We start from the raw sequence: 16,391 nt of genomic DNA on the forward strand, positions 1-16,391 counted from the left end.
TAGCACTGGATCACCCTCAAATAATGAAGAAAAGTGGTTGATGCTTGACCTAGGGAATGGGAAGTTGATTACCAATCATCTTGGGATACAGACCATGCACCTTAGGAAGAGAAGATGGCCAACACCGACCTGAAACAGGGCAGGCTCCCAGCCCTGGGTGGCTGCAGGCTGTGTGTGCCTGTGATTGCTGGCAGGGTTTGCCCCCTCGCTCAGTTGTAACACCAGTGGTTTATCAACAACGGCTGTGAAAAGAGTTTAGCAGAGGAGACAAGAGAGCTTGATTTCTTTGCAGCTCCAAGTTCAGATGCCTGACTGAAAGCAGATGCACTAAAAGAAGTCCTTGGAGAAGACACTAGAGGAATTTTAATCACTTTTCCAAGCCATAACAGAGCTGTTTGCTGCATGTTATGTTTTCTTCTCCACCACACAGTGACGTTCCCTGTATCTGCCATCAGATTAACAGTTTATGATAAAACCTCCTGCTTGTTTCAACCACATTTAAGGGTCAATATCCTTTCTACTCATTTTAGCCTTTGTTTTGTTTCCCCTCTCTTGAAACGATAGAGCCAGGCAGTCAGGGAATTGGGACTCGAGTTTTCACTCAACTGTGAGCCCTTAATCCACCATACAACTGTGGGTGAACTGTATCAGCTTTGGGAATTCATTTCCTACCCTGTCTCCTTCTTTTCTTTCCTTTTGTTCTGTTGTTGTGTTTGCCTTTTTTTTTTTTTTGTTTACTTGTTTGTTTGTTTTTTAACCTTGTCAGCTTAAGCTATAACTTCTCCAAGGCAGATTTTTTTTTTCTCTATGTATTTGTAGATAACCAATATATTTCAGCTCCAATTTCATTTGAGGTCTCCTGATACAACTGCAGCACAGTTATTATTAATAATCCTAGCCTTGTGAAGAAACTCACTGCATTTTGATTGAGGTTTCTACTTCTTTACCCAGCCTGCTATCCTGTTTGATTTGTAGGTAATAACATTACTGGCCAGTGCACAAACCATAGAAAACTTAAACAAGAAAAGCCCCAAAACTTAGGGGCTCCTCACTCTTTCAACAGGCTGCAAACCTTCTTTAACATTCACCTGTCTTCTAGTCACCTTGTGTTCTATACAGATTAATATTTGATAAAAGCAGCCTATTTTTATCAATTTAGCAGCTGTGTTGTATGTGCAGTTGAAGTTTGAAGGGTAGGAAGCCATGTCGCATACTATTATGGATCTTTAATATTAAAGACCAGTTCCATCCTTTCTGGGCAGCAGCAGTGATATTTATATTGCAATAGGCTACAGAGTCTTCAACTAGCAAGAAAGCTAAACACTGCCCAAAGTCATGGTAAATGCCATCCTTTCTCCAAAACACAGAGTTGAACACTTAGGGAAAACAAGCAGGTACAGAGAAAGTCAAAGAAGTAGCACAACATCTGTCTCTGGCAACAGCACAGCACGAATCACTACCGATCAAGGTCAAATCCCCCTATCCCAAATCGCAGCACGATGAATACTGCTGCACTAGCAAACCCTCCCTAGGACTTACTCACAAGTCTTTTGACAGATTTGTGGCTTTCTTGTTGGGTATAACAGACTGTTCTGTCTATCATCCATTTTAATCCTTTCATAATATTAATTGATCAACAGTAACTGCTGGCAGCAAAGTAGCAATAAAGAGTACATGCTCACTCCTCAGAGGTATGCTGGATGCCCACTTTCCTAATGAGTTGATTAACTTCAAATGCTTCACTGAATGAATCCACGCGAGTAAGTGGCACTCCAGCAGCTGTAGAAGCAGCACAAATGCACTTGTGAATGCGTTTCAGCATTTGCACTTGGCCTTTCCCCCTTCTGCATTTATTATTCCATTATTATGGAAAGTCACTTTGCCTATAAAATATTTTGCCCTGCTGTCACATTTTATTTTGCATATTTCTTGAGGAGTGTAATGCTCATGGCTGAAAACGACTGTCCGTGCCAAAAAAATTCATGAGGCTTCAGAGCTGGTTATAAAGAACTGTTCAAAACATCCCAACCTTTGAACACACATTCCTTAGATAGCACGGTATCCTAAATAACATTCACTTAGAACAAACATGCACAAAAATTGGGCTGCAATTTTCAGAACATCCCACTTCAATGTACGTAGCACTTCAGAGAAATTGAAAGGCCTTAAATACTATGGTTTTTTCACATCATTGCTGGACTATGTATTGATTGATTTATGGGAACTCTGAAAAGCTGAGGCAAAGGTCTTGTAGGTAACATCCACTGGATCAGCCTCAGCCAGATCCCAGGCCACCCTGGAGGAGATTCACCATTCTCACACCCCCATGTTTTAATGTTTCTCTTATGCACTTACATAATCCATTTTTCATGCCTCCTTTTGGTTCTTCCCTTTTGCCCTCCTCCTTTTATTCAATAGCTCAAAGTACTGTCTGCTTCTTTATGTCGAGGCCTCAAAGTTATAGCCTTCATACATATTTTTCATTGCTAACATATTGTGGTCACTGCATCACATTTCTCCTACTTACCATTTTCAAATACCTCTCACGTTTTTTCAAAGATCCTTTCCCCCCTGCCTTTCCTGCTCTAAGTAGGGCCATCCTTTGGCAAGGCTTTGGGGCAGGTGTCCTTCCCATATGACAGCGACAAGGGAGGAGAGGAGGACAAGGGCTGGGTAGGGCTCAGTCAGTCAGACTGGTAGAGACCATGAAGCAGCGGCCTTGGTCCACAGCCTGGCATTTAAAGATAATCTGCAAACCAGTATTCACAACAGCTTGTGAGCTACCGTAGCTCTGCAGCAAATTGTCTTTGCTGTGAAGCTCGTAACCTCCTGCAAAGGGGCAAGGCAGATGGCTGGAGGCTGCGGTCCCTCAAATGCCCTAGCCTGAACCAGCAGAGTTTGCATCCAAGGTGTTCATCTGGCGAGCTACCATCACCCTGCAAATGTCGTAAGTTCAGTTCCCAAGCCTGAAGTTAGAGACGTGAGAATGACTTATTTGATGAAATGTGAAGATCTGAGTCAACAAAAACTGTTCATGTATTTGTATCAAACTTGATGAATACTTTAGGTCAAAAAATTATTTTTTTTTTTTAAATTGAAGTTTTTAATTTGGCATTTCTAAATGACAGAACAGAGCAAAGCTCATGACCTTTCAAGACTTAAGCTACATAAAGTTCTTATTCTTTAAACCAATGCAGAAAATGAAATAAAACATTTTATTCAGCACAAAATTTAAAAAAAAAAAAAAAAGTGTGTTAGCAGAAGGTCAATTTGGTTAAAAATAAAACATTTTTCGGATCAACTCAAAAACATTTTGAGCATGGGAAATATTTTCCAGTTCAGCTAACAAACCAATGGACACTTTACTTGTGTAGGTCTAATTCACACCCTTTTTAATGGCTTAATATTCAAAGGACTGAGCACCTGCAGCTCCTATTCAAATTGGACATTTAGTATTTATAAGTCAATAGGAGCGTCTGGATGTGCAGCAGTTGTGAAAAAAAAATCAAGCCTTTAATTTGTCACAAGTGCATAAGTAGGGGTAGAAGTGCTCAACTTTACACCCCCCACTTCAAAATGTTGACTACTACAAAAGGATTGCAATTCTCCTGCCTTGCAGGGAGCCTAAATTCCTGCCCCAGGATACAAGATGCCCCTGCTGACTTTCCAATCTAAATTGGGAAAAAATCGGTCCTCTTAGGTCCCAAGGACTAATTAGTCAATGCCTGTAAAGCTCTCTGAAAGTGAAAAGTGTATCTATGCTTTACCGTGACAGATGGCTACGGTTTAATCTTAAAGGTTTTCTTTAAAAAAGCTGTTTTGTGGAAGCACTTACTCTCTTCACTGTCCACTAGCGCAGATGATTCATTTTGAGCTGGTGTACAGATGGAGGAACAGGATGGAAAAACCTCTGCTCTGGCTGTGAGCATTCAAAGAGAAGAAACTTTAATATTGATCGACTTTATGAACCAGAGCTCCCCACTGTCTTGCTGTAGTGTAAAATATCATAAAACGCTGCCAATTCTGCTTTCTCTTCTCCTTCCCGTCTGTGATAGCATTACAGAATATCTTCCCAAAAGTAAATGAAGTGCAAGACCTATGGGGAATTGAATGGCCCATGTGTCACTGAAAGCAGCGTACTACACCGTGTTCCCACACCTGTCCTTATGCCCTGTTGCAATTAGCGTCTTGCACAGATCCTCGAACATATGTTTGCTTTGTCATCCTGTGGAATATTCCTCTACACTACACAAAGCAAGCTGTCAAAGGCTTTGCTGAAAGAAATAATGACTAATGATTTATGATAAAATCAGCACCGTGATCCTCTGCTGCAAAAATTAGTGTGGTGTATAAACAGCAAGAAGACGCCTCTCAAGCTTTTGTTAATTGGTTTATCAGTTCTGACCCATTCCTCAGGAAACATAGTCTCATGCTGTCCTGGTTTCGGCTGAGATTATGTATCCTCTGTGATTTATGGAAGAACCCAGAGTGAAAGAATACAACAAATACAAGCAGGATTTTGCAGGCTGAACTTGCTGACCACATCAAGCCTGCCCACCAGAACTGCTCGGAACAGCAGCACTTTCAAAGGGACAATATCATAGAGGCCAGATGACTCCTACGGACATCAGTACAGTACACTCATTGATAAAGACTAAGATAAACCTTCTAAAGGAAGCGATGAAGATGTTTCCTACCAACAGAGCTAAATCTTTTTTTTTTTTTTTTTTTAAAGCTCATAAATAAGATAACTCACCCTCCTCCCTCAAACATGTTTTTGAAGGTGCTGTTTTCTGGGAAATTTCCCCCCTCCCAGACTTTTAAGTTGGCTAAATTACAGAAAGCTTGATCATGCTAGACGTGATTTGGTTTTCGGTTTGGTTTTCTTCCCATCTCCCCCACAGTTTCTGTCCTTATATATGCACGTTGGGTACATACATGTTGAGAACAGCTCTCAGTCAGTGCTATACTGTTGAATTAGATGTGCTCCCTGGCAGCTGGGGGGTGGCAGCTGACCTGACGTGAGTGTGATCTTGACTCCTTTTTTATTTCTTCCCCTTTCCATGGGGAAACGAGGCCTAAAGAGCTGGTGAGGAGTTCAGCAGAGAAAGGATGAGGAGCTTTCTGCGAGAAGCACGAAGTAAGCAACGCTACGATGTTAGGCCACCTGTTTGGAGGGGCAGCTGGTCTCGGTGCTGCTGCGGAGACTCCCTGCTTTGCTTCAGCAGGAAGCTGGACCCTTCTGACTTCTACATTTCTTTCTGATGAATGATCATCCTCCTCCTCAGTAGTAGGTAGGATCTGCCATGCCTCAGAAGGGGGTTTCTCAGATGGCAGTCCCCACACTTCAATATCAGGTCATGGTACAGGCATGGGTGCTCAAGCCTTAGCCTGAAACAATTCTCTAGACTGAGAATTTTTATGTGGCTGAAATTTCCCCGGTACCTACCCACTTCCCTATTGCTCCGAGAGAGAAGCCAGGCAGTTATTTGTTTGAAAAAAATACTGACCATCAAAAGAAACCTAGCTCACTTTGCTGTGCTTTTAACTGGATTTGAGCTATCACGTAAGGTTTCTGTCCATATCTTATTTGTCCTGATGCTGGTTTTATCATCTACATCTTACTGTTAGCTCTGACTTCATGCTGTGTCCTGTATCATTAGTCAAATACTTCAGACCTTTCAGCTTTTTTTTTTTTTTTAATTAAAAAGAGATATTAAAGCGGAGTTTGGTATCTTTGATGCAGACCCATCAATTTACAGGGAATGTAACTAAATTGCATTTCCTTTAGTATAACAGAAATCAAACAACAACAAAAGACAAGTTGATGGAGTAAATGACTTTGTTCATCTATACTTAGTTCAAAAGTTTTCTCTGTACCTTTTTCTCAGTGCATGTTCCAACTATGTTGCTTGTGCTTTTCTATCACTACTTCTCTGATGTGTCCTGCTTTTCATACACTTCACTCTCCTCCAGTGAATGCCTTAAGGCCATTCCCTCTTCTTCGATTATTTATCCCCGGAAATCTCCTCAGGTGGAAGAGATGGACAGAGCGAAGTCAGCCTGTTTAAAGTTGGTCTAGTGCAACAATATTTGGTGCTCACTAGTTATGGCTTACCTGTCCTGTAGCTGGTTCTCAGTATTTTAAAGATCTGTTTCATCACTGAGATGACTTAAACACCTTTCTGCTTCATTTTTTTTCCTTTTTCCTCTGCTGTGGGTTTCTCTCTGGCACTGCCCAGGAAGAAGGGCAAAGGAAGGACAATTTCCAAAGGAGCATTGCCGTCTTCTAATGCATGAAATTACATCCACTTTGGGAGTCCCCTGAATGAGATGAACCTCATTCTTTTCCAGTAGATTGACCCACTGTCTTGGTGGCATTATTCCTAGTTGTGCCAGTGGCAGTTTTCCCTTTTGCTTATGCACACATCCCTAAATATTGTTCCTTTCAATATTTTGTTCTCCATGTTTATCTGAATCGTTTATCTTGTTGCTTTACCAGCCATCAGGTCATCTTACTCTCTTCCTTGGTAGCCACATTTGTTCAAGACTTTGTGTTTTTACAATGATAGTGGGGAGGCTTATTTTATCTCAGAAAGGCAGCAGCTCTCTTGCCCCCTTGCCCCCTATCTTTCATCACCTATCTTGTCATCAAAGAGTTGTTTTGACAGAGCCAGGCAATTTTATTTCTTTGTTTTTCTCCCAGGCTCTTCCTTCCCATGACTTGCTGCCATCCCATTCCATCAGCTCGTGGATTCTGACACTGACACTCATCAATAAAACAGCAAGATGCAGGCATCACAACACAAAATCCAACTGAGTCCTTTTTACACAGCTGATAAAATGCATCTTTGTGCTCATCCTATGCAACGGTAGGAGCTTTGTACTCAGTGACGATGAGCTCTCCATGCTGCAATTTGGATATTGCAGTGCAAATTCTTTCTTATATGGGAATGCAGCCATCCCCGCTGGCAGCTGCTTGGGTTTTCAGTGCTCTGGACAGTTCTTCCACAGGAGATCACACCGGTTACCCCAGTCAGGAATGTTTCCTGGCACTTGGTGCTTAATGAAAGATCATTGCTTGTTTGCTATTCTGACCAGCTTGCCCACTCACAGGACTGCTGTGTCTACCTGGAGTAGTAGATATTGCCCTTTAGAGGGCTTCTTCGCACCGTCAAGCACAGCAAACGTTGCTTCCTGGCAGTCGTGGAGCAACCTGCATTTCATTGCTTGCACAGAGGACTTTCCTACCCTAGGTCAACTCCTCTGACTTATACCGGATCAGCCTCAGCCAGATCCCAGCCACCCTGTATCTCTTCTTGAGCTATTCCCACAGCCAGCATAAAAAAGGAATTAAAACTACCATGAGCTGCCTGTGGTGTGGAGAATCCCCCTGCCAGCCCAAAGCCTGCAGTGTGTCGCTGCATCCCCACTACCTGGGGCTTGCTGGGGGTGCAGCTCCCTGCAGCATCAATTCCCCTCTGTGCCTGGGAGCCCAGGGAGGGAGCAGGGCTCCAGGCAGAGGGAAGCACGAGCAGCTCTAGGGCAGCTTCTGTGGGTGCTTGCTCCCCTCGCACCTTGCCTGCCCTGCCTCCAGGCTAGGGCAGCCCCTTCTTCTTCAATTATCACGCTTCTCTGGAGCCACCATGCTGTGCAATGTGGACACCATGTCCTCCCATCACCTCAGCTTGAGATCCTGCCCATGATAGCTCTGGAGGAGTCAGCTGCTCTAACCAAACCAGAAAAGCAGCTTACATGGGAGTGTATCTGTCACACACAGAGCTTCATTCCCTCACTCCCCGTTATTCTCAACTGGGAATAAACAAAAATCTACTGCTTTGTTTCCAGAAAACCCTAACAGTCCCCTCAGGGGCATCCACCCCACATACAGTTTAGAATAAGGCTCCAGGCACATGAGCAGAAGAAACCAGAAATACGTTTGTGGAACAACAGAAGAGGCTTTATATTGCAACCCCTCTCTTCCCAGTATGCCTTTTAAGATTAAACCCACCAAAAAAGACCGTGTCTATGCTTCCCAGCACCATCAGACAATTCTAAAGAGCAGCCCTGAGTTCAGTGCATTCAAAATTGTCCTTTTCTCCTTTTTTAAGCTGTCACTAGAGCCCATTACGAGCTGTAGTTTGGAAACAAGTAAGTTGCTGAAGCACTTTAAAAATATTTTCCCAGGGAATGGCTTTCTGGCTCTTCTTGCTTTCTGTAATCACAATATCAAAATGAGGAGCTCACAGCGTATGTTAAAAACACAGGCATCTCAAGAGAGGTGGGAAGAAAGTGTTCACGCTGGTCTGTATCACGCAGTTTGATGTACTGTGTGCTACAGATCGCTTGTGAACCTGCATGATGCCAGCTGTGCTGTAATTAACACAGAGTGCCTGGCGCAGAGAAGGCGGTCACTCATTCTTGGAAATCATTGGGGTTTTTTTTCCCCCCAGAGATGGACTAAGCAAACAGTTACTGGACTTTTGTTCTTTTGTGAAGTCCCATTATTAGCATGCTTTGTTACAGGTTTTTCACTCATTGCAAGGTGGACCTTCGTAAAGATAAAGAGGGACCCTGGAGGCGCTCTGTGAAATATGAAGGTGTTGAAAGATCTATTTTCTCCCCCTCTAAAGAATTTACAAATAAAACCATGGGGATTTATTTTTTTTTAGCCAGATGGTGAGACTGAAAATAGGAATGACGATTGCTTGATAGGAACACTATGGGGAAGGGGCTTCTGGATAGTTTTTGAGGATGCAAACAGCCTACTGTTGAAGGAGTACTAAAAATAGATTACAGAATGGATCTGGTGAGGATGAGGAAACCTAATTATTTGCTGTAATTAGTTGCATCCCAAGATGAGGGGTCTGGATGCTGGAGTGGTGTGGCTCAGCAGCCACCCATTAAAACCAAGGGGCCTCAGTTGGTTTTCTCCAGCTGGGGTTCTGGTCCTTGGCTGCCTGCTGCAATCATGGATCTTAAACAGACCTGTCTGGTGTGGGATGTCGTACATGCTTGCAAGAAAAGCAGAACACCAGCACACTTCCACAGGATCAGAGAAACTATATTATTCCCAACCAAGCCTATTGACTGAACAATCTCTGGGGTCTTTTCTCAGGACGAAAGAATTACAGACCACACTATTGACCTAAACCATAAAATATGTAATCAAAAGTATCACATTTTTGCAGCAGTTCATTTCTGGAATTTCTGAAAGCAGTATGTTTTCCCAAACCCAGTATCCTCACAGTACCTGCACAGTTATATTAGCTCTACAGTTGCCAATTTCTCTCTACAGTTTGTTCTCAAGAGCCTTTTAGTACTTTTTTTGCTAGGTGATGAGCAGTTCAGAACTAGTTCCTTTTGAGGTGTTGCATTTAGTCAGCTCTTTGTGCGAGATAGAAAGGAGACCTTAAATGAAAGAATACCCTTGAGGAGAGTTCTGGAAAAGGCAGGGGGAAAAAAAAAAAAAAACAGGATCTGAAAGTAGGGGACCTAAAAACCAGAAGTGCCTATATAGCTTTAGCAAGGTTACTGGGGACAAAAGAGCCTAAGCAAGCTTGATTTACTCTGCAAAGCAAATCAGAAAAAAACAATTGATAAGCACAACGTGATTCATAGGAGAAGGATTCACACTGTATGTCTGCTTACCTGGGGACGTGAAGTAGCTTCAAAACCTTTTCACCTCACATTTGAGGCAGCTGTTCCCTCGCTCTTGTTGCATTTGGTGTAAATTCAGAGTGATCTCATAATTGACTCAATCTTCTAATCATGCTTGTCACAGATGGGTGCTACTGAAAACAATTAGTAATTAATTTACAGAAGATCAGGAATAGTGGAAAAACATTATTCATTCAATTAAGACAACTGGCCTTGCTGGCTCTGGAGGTGTAACTGTTTATTAAGCAACAGGAAGGGATTTCTGCCCTGTTCTTCTTTTACCCATTTATTTCCTTAGGTAAGAGCATAACCCACAAAGAAGATCTACACTCAGATTTTCCACTAGCTAGAAGGGACAAGAATCACTTGGAAAGGCAAATTTAATCTTCCCCTGAAGTTTCCTTTTTTCCTCTGGAGAATGAGCAGTGATGCCATTAAAATATGGATGAGGGAAACCAGGCTCCAACCAACCCAACAGAAATCTTGCCGTTGATTTCAGCAGGGCCAGAATTTCCATCTTAATGAAAATGCCTTTTCATTTAATAATCTCAACAAGAATTCAGTAATGTTGTTTGGAGGCCTGCATTTTTAAAAGTTGCTTGTAATTTTTGATGTCTGACTGGAGAAACCTCAAAGTGCCAATCACGTGTCCCAAGAATGGGGCAGCCCTTTACAATAGCTCGGTTGGGGGCTGCTGCTCGGACAGAACTTAATGCAGTTGTCTTTTGTGTCTAACAAACGAGAACAGAACAGAACACAATGGGCTCAATTCGATACTGATATGCTCTCATGTAAATCCAGAGTTGCTCCACTGGGAGAGAAGGGTATTTTTCTGGATGTCTCTTGTCTTCAGGCAGGAGCAGAATTTGGTCTGGTGTCATTACTCTTCTTATATGAGCTGTGGTGAATTTATGATTACTGGAATTTTTTCTTTTGTTAATGCTTGGATGAGCGCACAGTGCGTTACAGTGTGCTGGATTGCACAATGAGAAGCTCTCTCTGAGAATTTTCATGTTTTGTTCCAGCAAAACACAATGTCCCTGGGCAACTCTTGTTTTCATACCATCTTTCACTGTAGAACCAGCATGATAATAAACTTGTTGGAATAATAAGTTTCTGGCTGCTGACCCGGAGGTTTGTCCTCAACACGAGTTAGGAGAAGTTCACTCTGGGCACCAAGCCAGAGGGCTATCTACCTTTCCATTCTGCCCCCTTTTAACTAATTTCACATTAAAATTTTAAGTCTTGGGTTTTTTTTTAAGTGAACAAACACAGACACATGCACTAACAAAGCACAAACTGCCATTACTCATCCATCATCTTGGTGAGTGGGACAGAAAGAAATACACCGTCCTAACATCTATTTTCAGGTCTCACTTGGGGAAATTGTATGAAATTCGCCATTGTTTATTTGATCCTGAAGGGATTAGTATGATATCTCTTCTCTAAACAAAAATCTACAGAGAAATAGCAGGTTTCATATCACGCAGAGCTGATTGATAGGCTGGGAGAGACTAATCCATAGTTCTGCCTAAAAGATCAGCTGTATCTTTTGGTCTGTGGTGGGTTTAGGGGCTCCTTTATATCTGAGCACTAATAGTCCACAGATGACAAAGGTTATTTGCCTGTGTCCCAGCTTAAGGAGTACTATTATAAATGACTATATCAGCAGCTTGTCCGAGTTTCATATTATGCCAGCTGTAATCTCCAGGATGGTTTGGGAGGATCTGGGAAACCCTAACCCTGGAAAAAGGTAGCTGTCTGGAAAAGGAAGAAAATAAAGCAGATGATTGTATTTTGTCTCTGTTTACTTTTTTCCCAGGGAGAATCAACTGCAAACCAGCAGCACATCAATAAAGACACCTAATGCAGTTTCCTCCTGTCTTGCTAGTTTACTGAACGTGTACTATTTGTCAATTTGTGGGCACATTACAAAAAATAGCACAGGGGAACAATGGACTACAAGAGAGATACTTTGGTTTTGATATTTCAGAAAACGTGAGATGCTCTAACAGATTGTACCATTCCTGTATCCAGCATCTTCCCCTTAGCACTGACCAGTACAGGCGCTTTAGAAGAAAATGGCAAAACTACATAACGCATCGGAGTAGCGAGTAGTGCATTACCATAGGGAGAAACTCCTTTGTTATACCTGCTACTGATCCTGTACCTCCAAAAGTCCAGCTTTTGGTCACAATTTAGTAATCATTTGCTACAGTCCTGGAGTTTTTCACCACCGGAGCACTACCAACTCGGCTCAGCAGCATACCGTGCCAGTCACTGGGGTGCGGAGCATACTTGGAGAGAGTTATTCAACTGCAGTAGGAAGGGCAAGAAATACGTAGTGGTGTGTACTAGTGCTAGAGTGAAATTAGGCAGCTTTCCTTCTGTTTATCTGAGAACTTGGTGTTCCTATTGCAGGGCAGCTGAAATAGCAATGACTATTCAATACTGGAATCATCTTTGATGAATAATCAAAATGTTAATCTGCATCCCTGGGTGTTAATAAAATGTCAAAATCTGTGCAGAGTATGATGTTGTCTAGAACGGCTTATTTCAGCAAGAGTCAAAGGAGGGAGGGAAAGAAGAGCAAGAGAGAATGAGAATATAATTGGGAAAGATGCTCACTGCAGCCTAAAGAGGCAACGAAGGGCAGTTAACACAGAGGTAAGGTGCAAGTATATTTAAGCTGTTTTAAAAATACCTATTAGGAAAAAACACAGCTGTAAGCTTTTATTGCTTAACTTCAGATAAGCTTTTATTGCTTAACTTACTTAAGAGAAATAAAACCTTGCTGTTTAAAAAGATACATTTTCCACAAATTTCATGCTGTACTTCACATGTGTTCCTGTACAGGCACAGTAACTACTTTTTAAATAACATTTTATGCCGTTCACTGTCTTTGCTAAGGATCTGCTGAGCTCTCAGAGAAATGAATACAAACCCTGTATCCCATTGATTTCTTGTGAGAACACATCAGGCTCTGAATACTGATCCTTTCAGCAGGAAACAGTAATGAACTTAATAATAACGTAATTAGTTGTTTGTAATGACACAATGTCTTTCCCCCACACATCTCCAAGTGCTGACTGGTCACCGCAGACCTCAGTGCTGCCCTTATCCAGAGAAGCCCTCATTACAATGAGCAACTTCATTGAAATTAATGCAGCTTCTTGCTGAGGAAGGCACGAAGGAGAAAGGCAGAATCAGTGGCTGGCTTTAAGTGTCACAGAAAACCTAGTGTGAGTGGAGGGACGTTTATTATACGAGTTTCAGGGCTGGGAAACAAGGTCCCAGTGTAATTACAGGACTTGCCCAAGGCCACACAATGAGGCAGTGGCAGAGGGTAGATGGCAGCTCCCACAGCTTGAGTCACACACTCATGCTTAGCTTTGCCAGCAAAGACTTTTAGAAACAAGAACAAAAGTAGTGACAGTCACATCCCAGGGCACACTTCTGAATTATGACTTATTCAGACTGTATGAATGTAAATATGTTCTTCTGTAAGCTCCAATCCAGGACAGCACCGAAGGGCATCTATTCCCCACAAGATACTGCTTTTGAGTTCTTCCTGCCAGAGGTCCTCCTTGAAGAGACATCTTGCTATACAAGCTGTCCATACCAGAATAAACCTTTCGTAATGAGCAGCTTTTCTGAGTCATTGCTGTGATCTTAACTGCAGTCAGACTTGTTTAGCATATTATCAATGAGGCCTTAAACAACGTGGAAATATAGTTATTTTTAATGCAGTGTAAGCCAAGCTGGAGTGAAACTTGGTAGGAACAAGCTCTAAACTTTGGAAGGAGCAGCACTTCCAGGCTGTTTTCCCTCCCCATGTACAGAAACAGGATTTCAGCAGTTTCTTAAGGAATAGCCCCATGGAATTGCCCTGCAGACCTGTCAGAGTGGCAGTGCCCCAGCATGACCCCTCAGCACTATGCTGTCCCCACTGACTGTGGGGCCACCAAACCATTTCTCAGACCTTGCGCTCATCCCCAAAAGTAAAAACCCAAAATTTCAAATAAAGATCTTGCAAGGCAAGTGGATTCTCCTGATAGCAAACGCATTAGGATAAAATCATGCAGGGATAGAAATCATGCAGAGATTTGTGTTACAGCTTGAGCATGAGAAAGCACAGGTTGTGTCTGCACTGGACAATGAAGCCTGCTGCTTCACAGCCTGAGGCCAGTTAGGAAAGCTTCCCTCTTGTTTTTCAGCAGATGCTGCACTGTGAATTGCATGCAGAAAGGGGTGAAATCACAGAGCAGTAGCTTGGGGACAAGGCCAAAAAAATTCTCCACAATGGGACACTGAAAAGGCTAAATCCCCATTACAGGCCCCACAACATCATGGTTAGTTCTTCAGGGAGGTTTCAAATAACTCCAGCAGAAAAGCATGCAAAGATGCTTACCCAGCAAGCCATCCCACACTCACATAATTTTAAGACCCATGAAAATCTGGGAGAAAGTTCTAGGTTAGGAACCACCATAGAGAGGTTTGTTGCAACTTGATAGTAAGGACATCTCAAAGTCTATTTTTCAAGGACTGTGTTTAGCCACTGAGAGCTTCTGTCCCATCTTTCTGCGTTTGGATGATCACACCTGCAGCGAGTCTTAAAGGCGTGTATTGGGCTCTTACCTCTCTAAATGTGCCGTTCTTGCTTAGGCACATGCAACTGTTAAGTACATTTTAAAAACAAGAGAGTAAGTGAGCTTAATCTTGGAGGATGGGGCCGGTGTTGCTCCAAGGGGTGCATGTGTGTGGGTGGGTGCGGACATACCAGTAATGAACAGATGAAGCCCAAAGAATAAAATTTAGCTGCTAGAGAGATGGGAAATGCTAACAGCATTCTGGTAGTTGAGAAAAGTGTGAGATCAATGGCACAAAGAAAAAAGTCTAGTTGGATTCAGGCAGCTCAGTAGTTCCCAAACCGTGTATGAATAACAACTGTGAGGTCCACTGAGCTGAATCCCTTGGAGGGCTTCCAAGGAAAACTTTGATGCTATCAGTACGTGCTGGTCTGTGGCAGTTGTCCACGGAGAAACAGAGTTTGGGAAAAAGCATGAGACCTTGTGAACAAGCCTTTGTTTAGTGAGTGGGAAGTGAGAAAAGAGCCTGTTTCCTTTCCTGTTCAGATGGCTGGCGCGAGGCAAGTCACTGCGCTCGCAGGGCTGGGGCGAGCAGCACCACGCTTACCTTGGCCACAGAGCAGGGGTGATCGCAACAGCCTGCTCTCCTCTGCAAACCCCCAAACCACAGCACGCCCAGCTTTTGCTGAAAAAACCCAGCTGAAATCAGAGAAGTGCTGTACAGAGCGACCCAGGCAGGGGGTTCCCAGTAGATCATGGAAATGCAAGCCACCTTAACAGGTTAATTTCCCAGGAGGAAAAATTCAATATAGGATAACATCGCCAGTACAGTCTTTACCTGAACACAGAGAGCAGCAAACTGGTTCTTGCAGAGCATCTCTGTTCGCCCACCAGAAGGAGAAGGTGCCAAGCGCGAGGTGGAAGAGGAAGCAGATGTGGGAGAGGAGACCAAGCGTGTAAGTTAGCTGAGCCGCAGCCAGATAAATCCCCAGACGTCTCACGGCAGGCAACTTCCCTCAGAGAGAGAAGCTGAAGCCTTCTGCAAGTCTGCTAGAAAATAAAGCCTGATAAAGAGGCTGTTTATTCTGGTTCACTTCCTATAACTCACTTGGTGACCTTTGGAGCTCGCCTGTTTGCAATTTGAGTGGCAGGCTGTCAGCACGAGTGCCTGCCCTACAGACACCTATAAAGCACACAGCCCTTAGGAAAGGGAAACTTAGCCCATGTGTTTATCTTGCTGCAAATGGTTGAGACAGGCTGCTCTGCTGGACTGTGCTCCTTGGGAGCTGCACTGAAAGCATATCCTTTGGCCTCTGTGGGCTCAATCTGGAAGGAAGCAGTCCCTGAACAGAACAGCTTTGCTTGCTCAACTTTGCACTGCAGCTGAAAGGCAGACTGGAGCTCCAGGTCTCAAACAAGACCCCAAATGCAGCTGGTGGAGCCTGTCCCAAAACAGCCCATGAATTGGCATGGCTTTTTAGCAAGGGGAAAGGCAGCAACAGAATTTGCTGTTCTTCTGCAAAAAGACTATTGTCTTCCATAAAACATTGATAGCAAATAGAAGGCCACCTTCTGCCTAGCATGCAATCTCCTCCAGAGCAAAACAGCCCTTGGAGAACAGGACATTTTCCTCCAGGAACTCTCTGCCTATGGGGATCACTGTGAGCCAACTCTGTCCTTGCTTATGAGTAAAAACCAGTGGCAAATCTTGCTCTTTTAATCATGAATCACCAGGTTACTGGTCATCACAGACCTTATAATTTCCCTGTTTGTAGGGGAATGGGTCTAGGTTCACATTTCGGCTGCTAGTAGCCCTAACTACTATTCATCTAGTATGTGCCTCTGGTCCCAGGATTATCAGCATCCCACTTGTACATTCATGCATTGCAGCAAATCACACATACCCCTGTTTGTTTGCTAATTTTTTTTAAATTATTGTTTATCTAAAAACAGGCAACCCATTGTTAGCAAACAGAAGTGGTGAGAGAAGCAGAGTAATTCTTACAACCCAGCTGCATTCTGAATTCCTTTGCTTTAAAAGGTCAACATATCCTGAGAAGCAACAAACACAGTCTGTATGATGTCCTGAAGTGCTCCTTGGAGAAAGTGAGCAATCCTTCCTGCTTGGTATATGATGAGGAT

This window comes from Platalea leucorodia (assembly GCF_965183815.1).
Source record: "Platalea leucorodia genome assembly, chromosome: 1".
In the NCBI taxonomy this organism is placed as follows: domain Eukaryota; kingdom Metazoa; phylum Chordata; class Aves; order Pelecaniformes; family Threskiornithidae; genus Platalea; species Platalea leucorodia.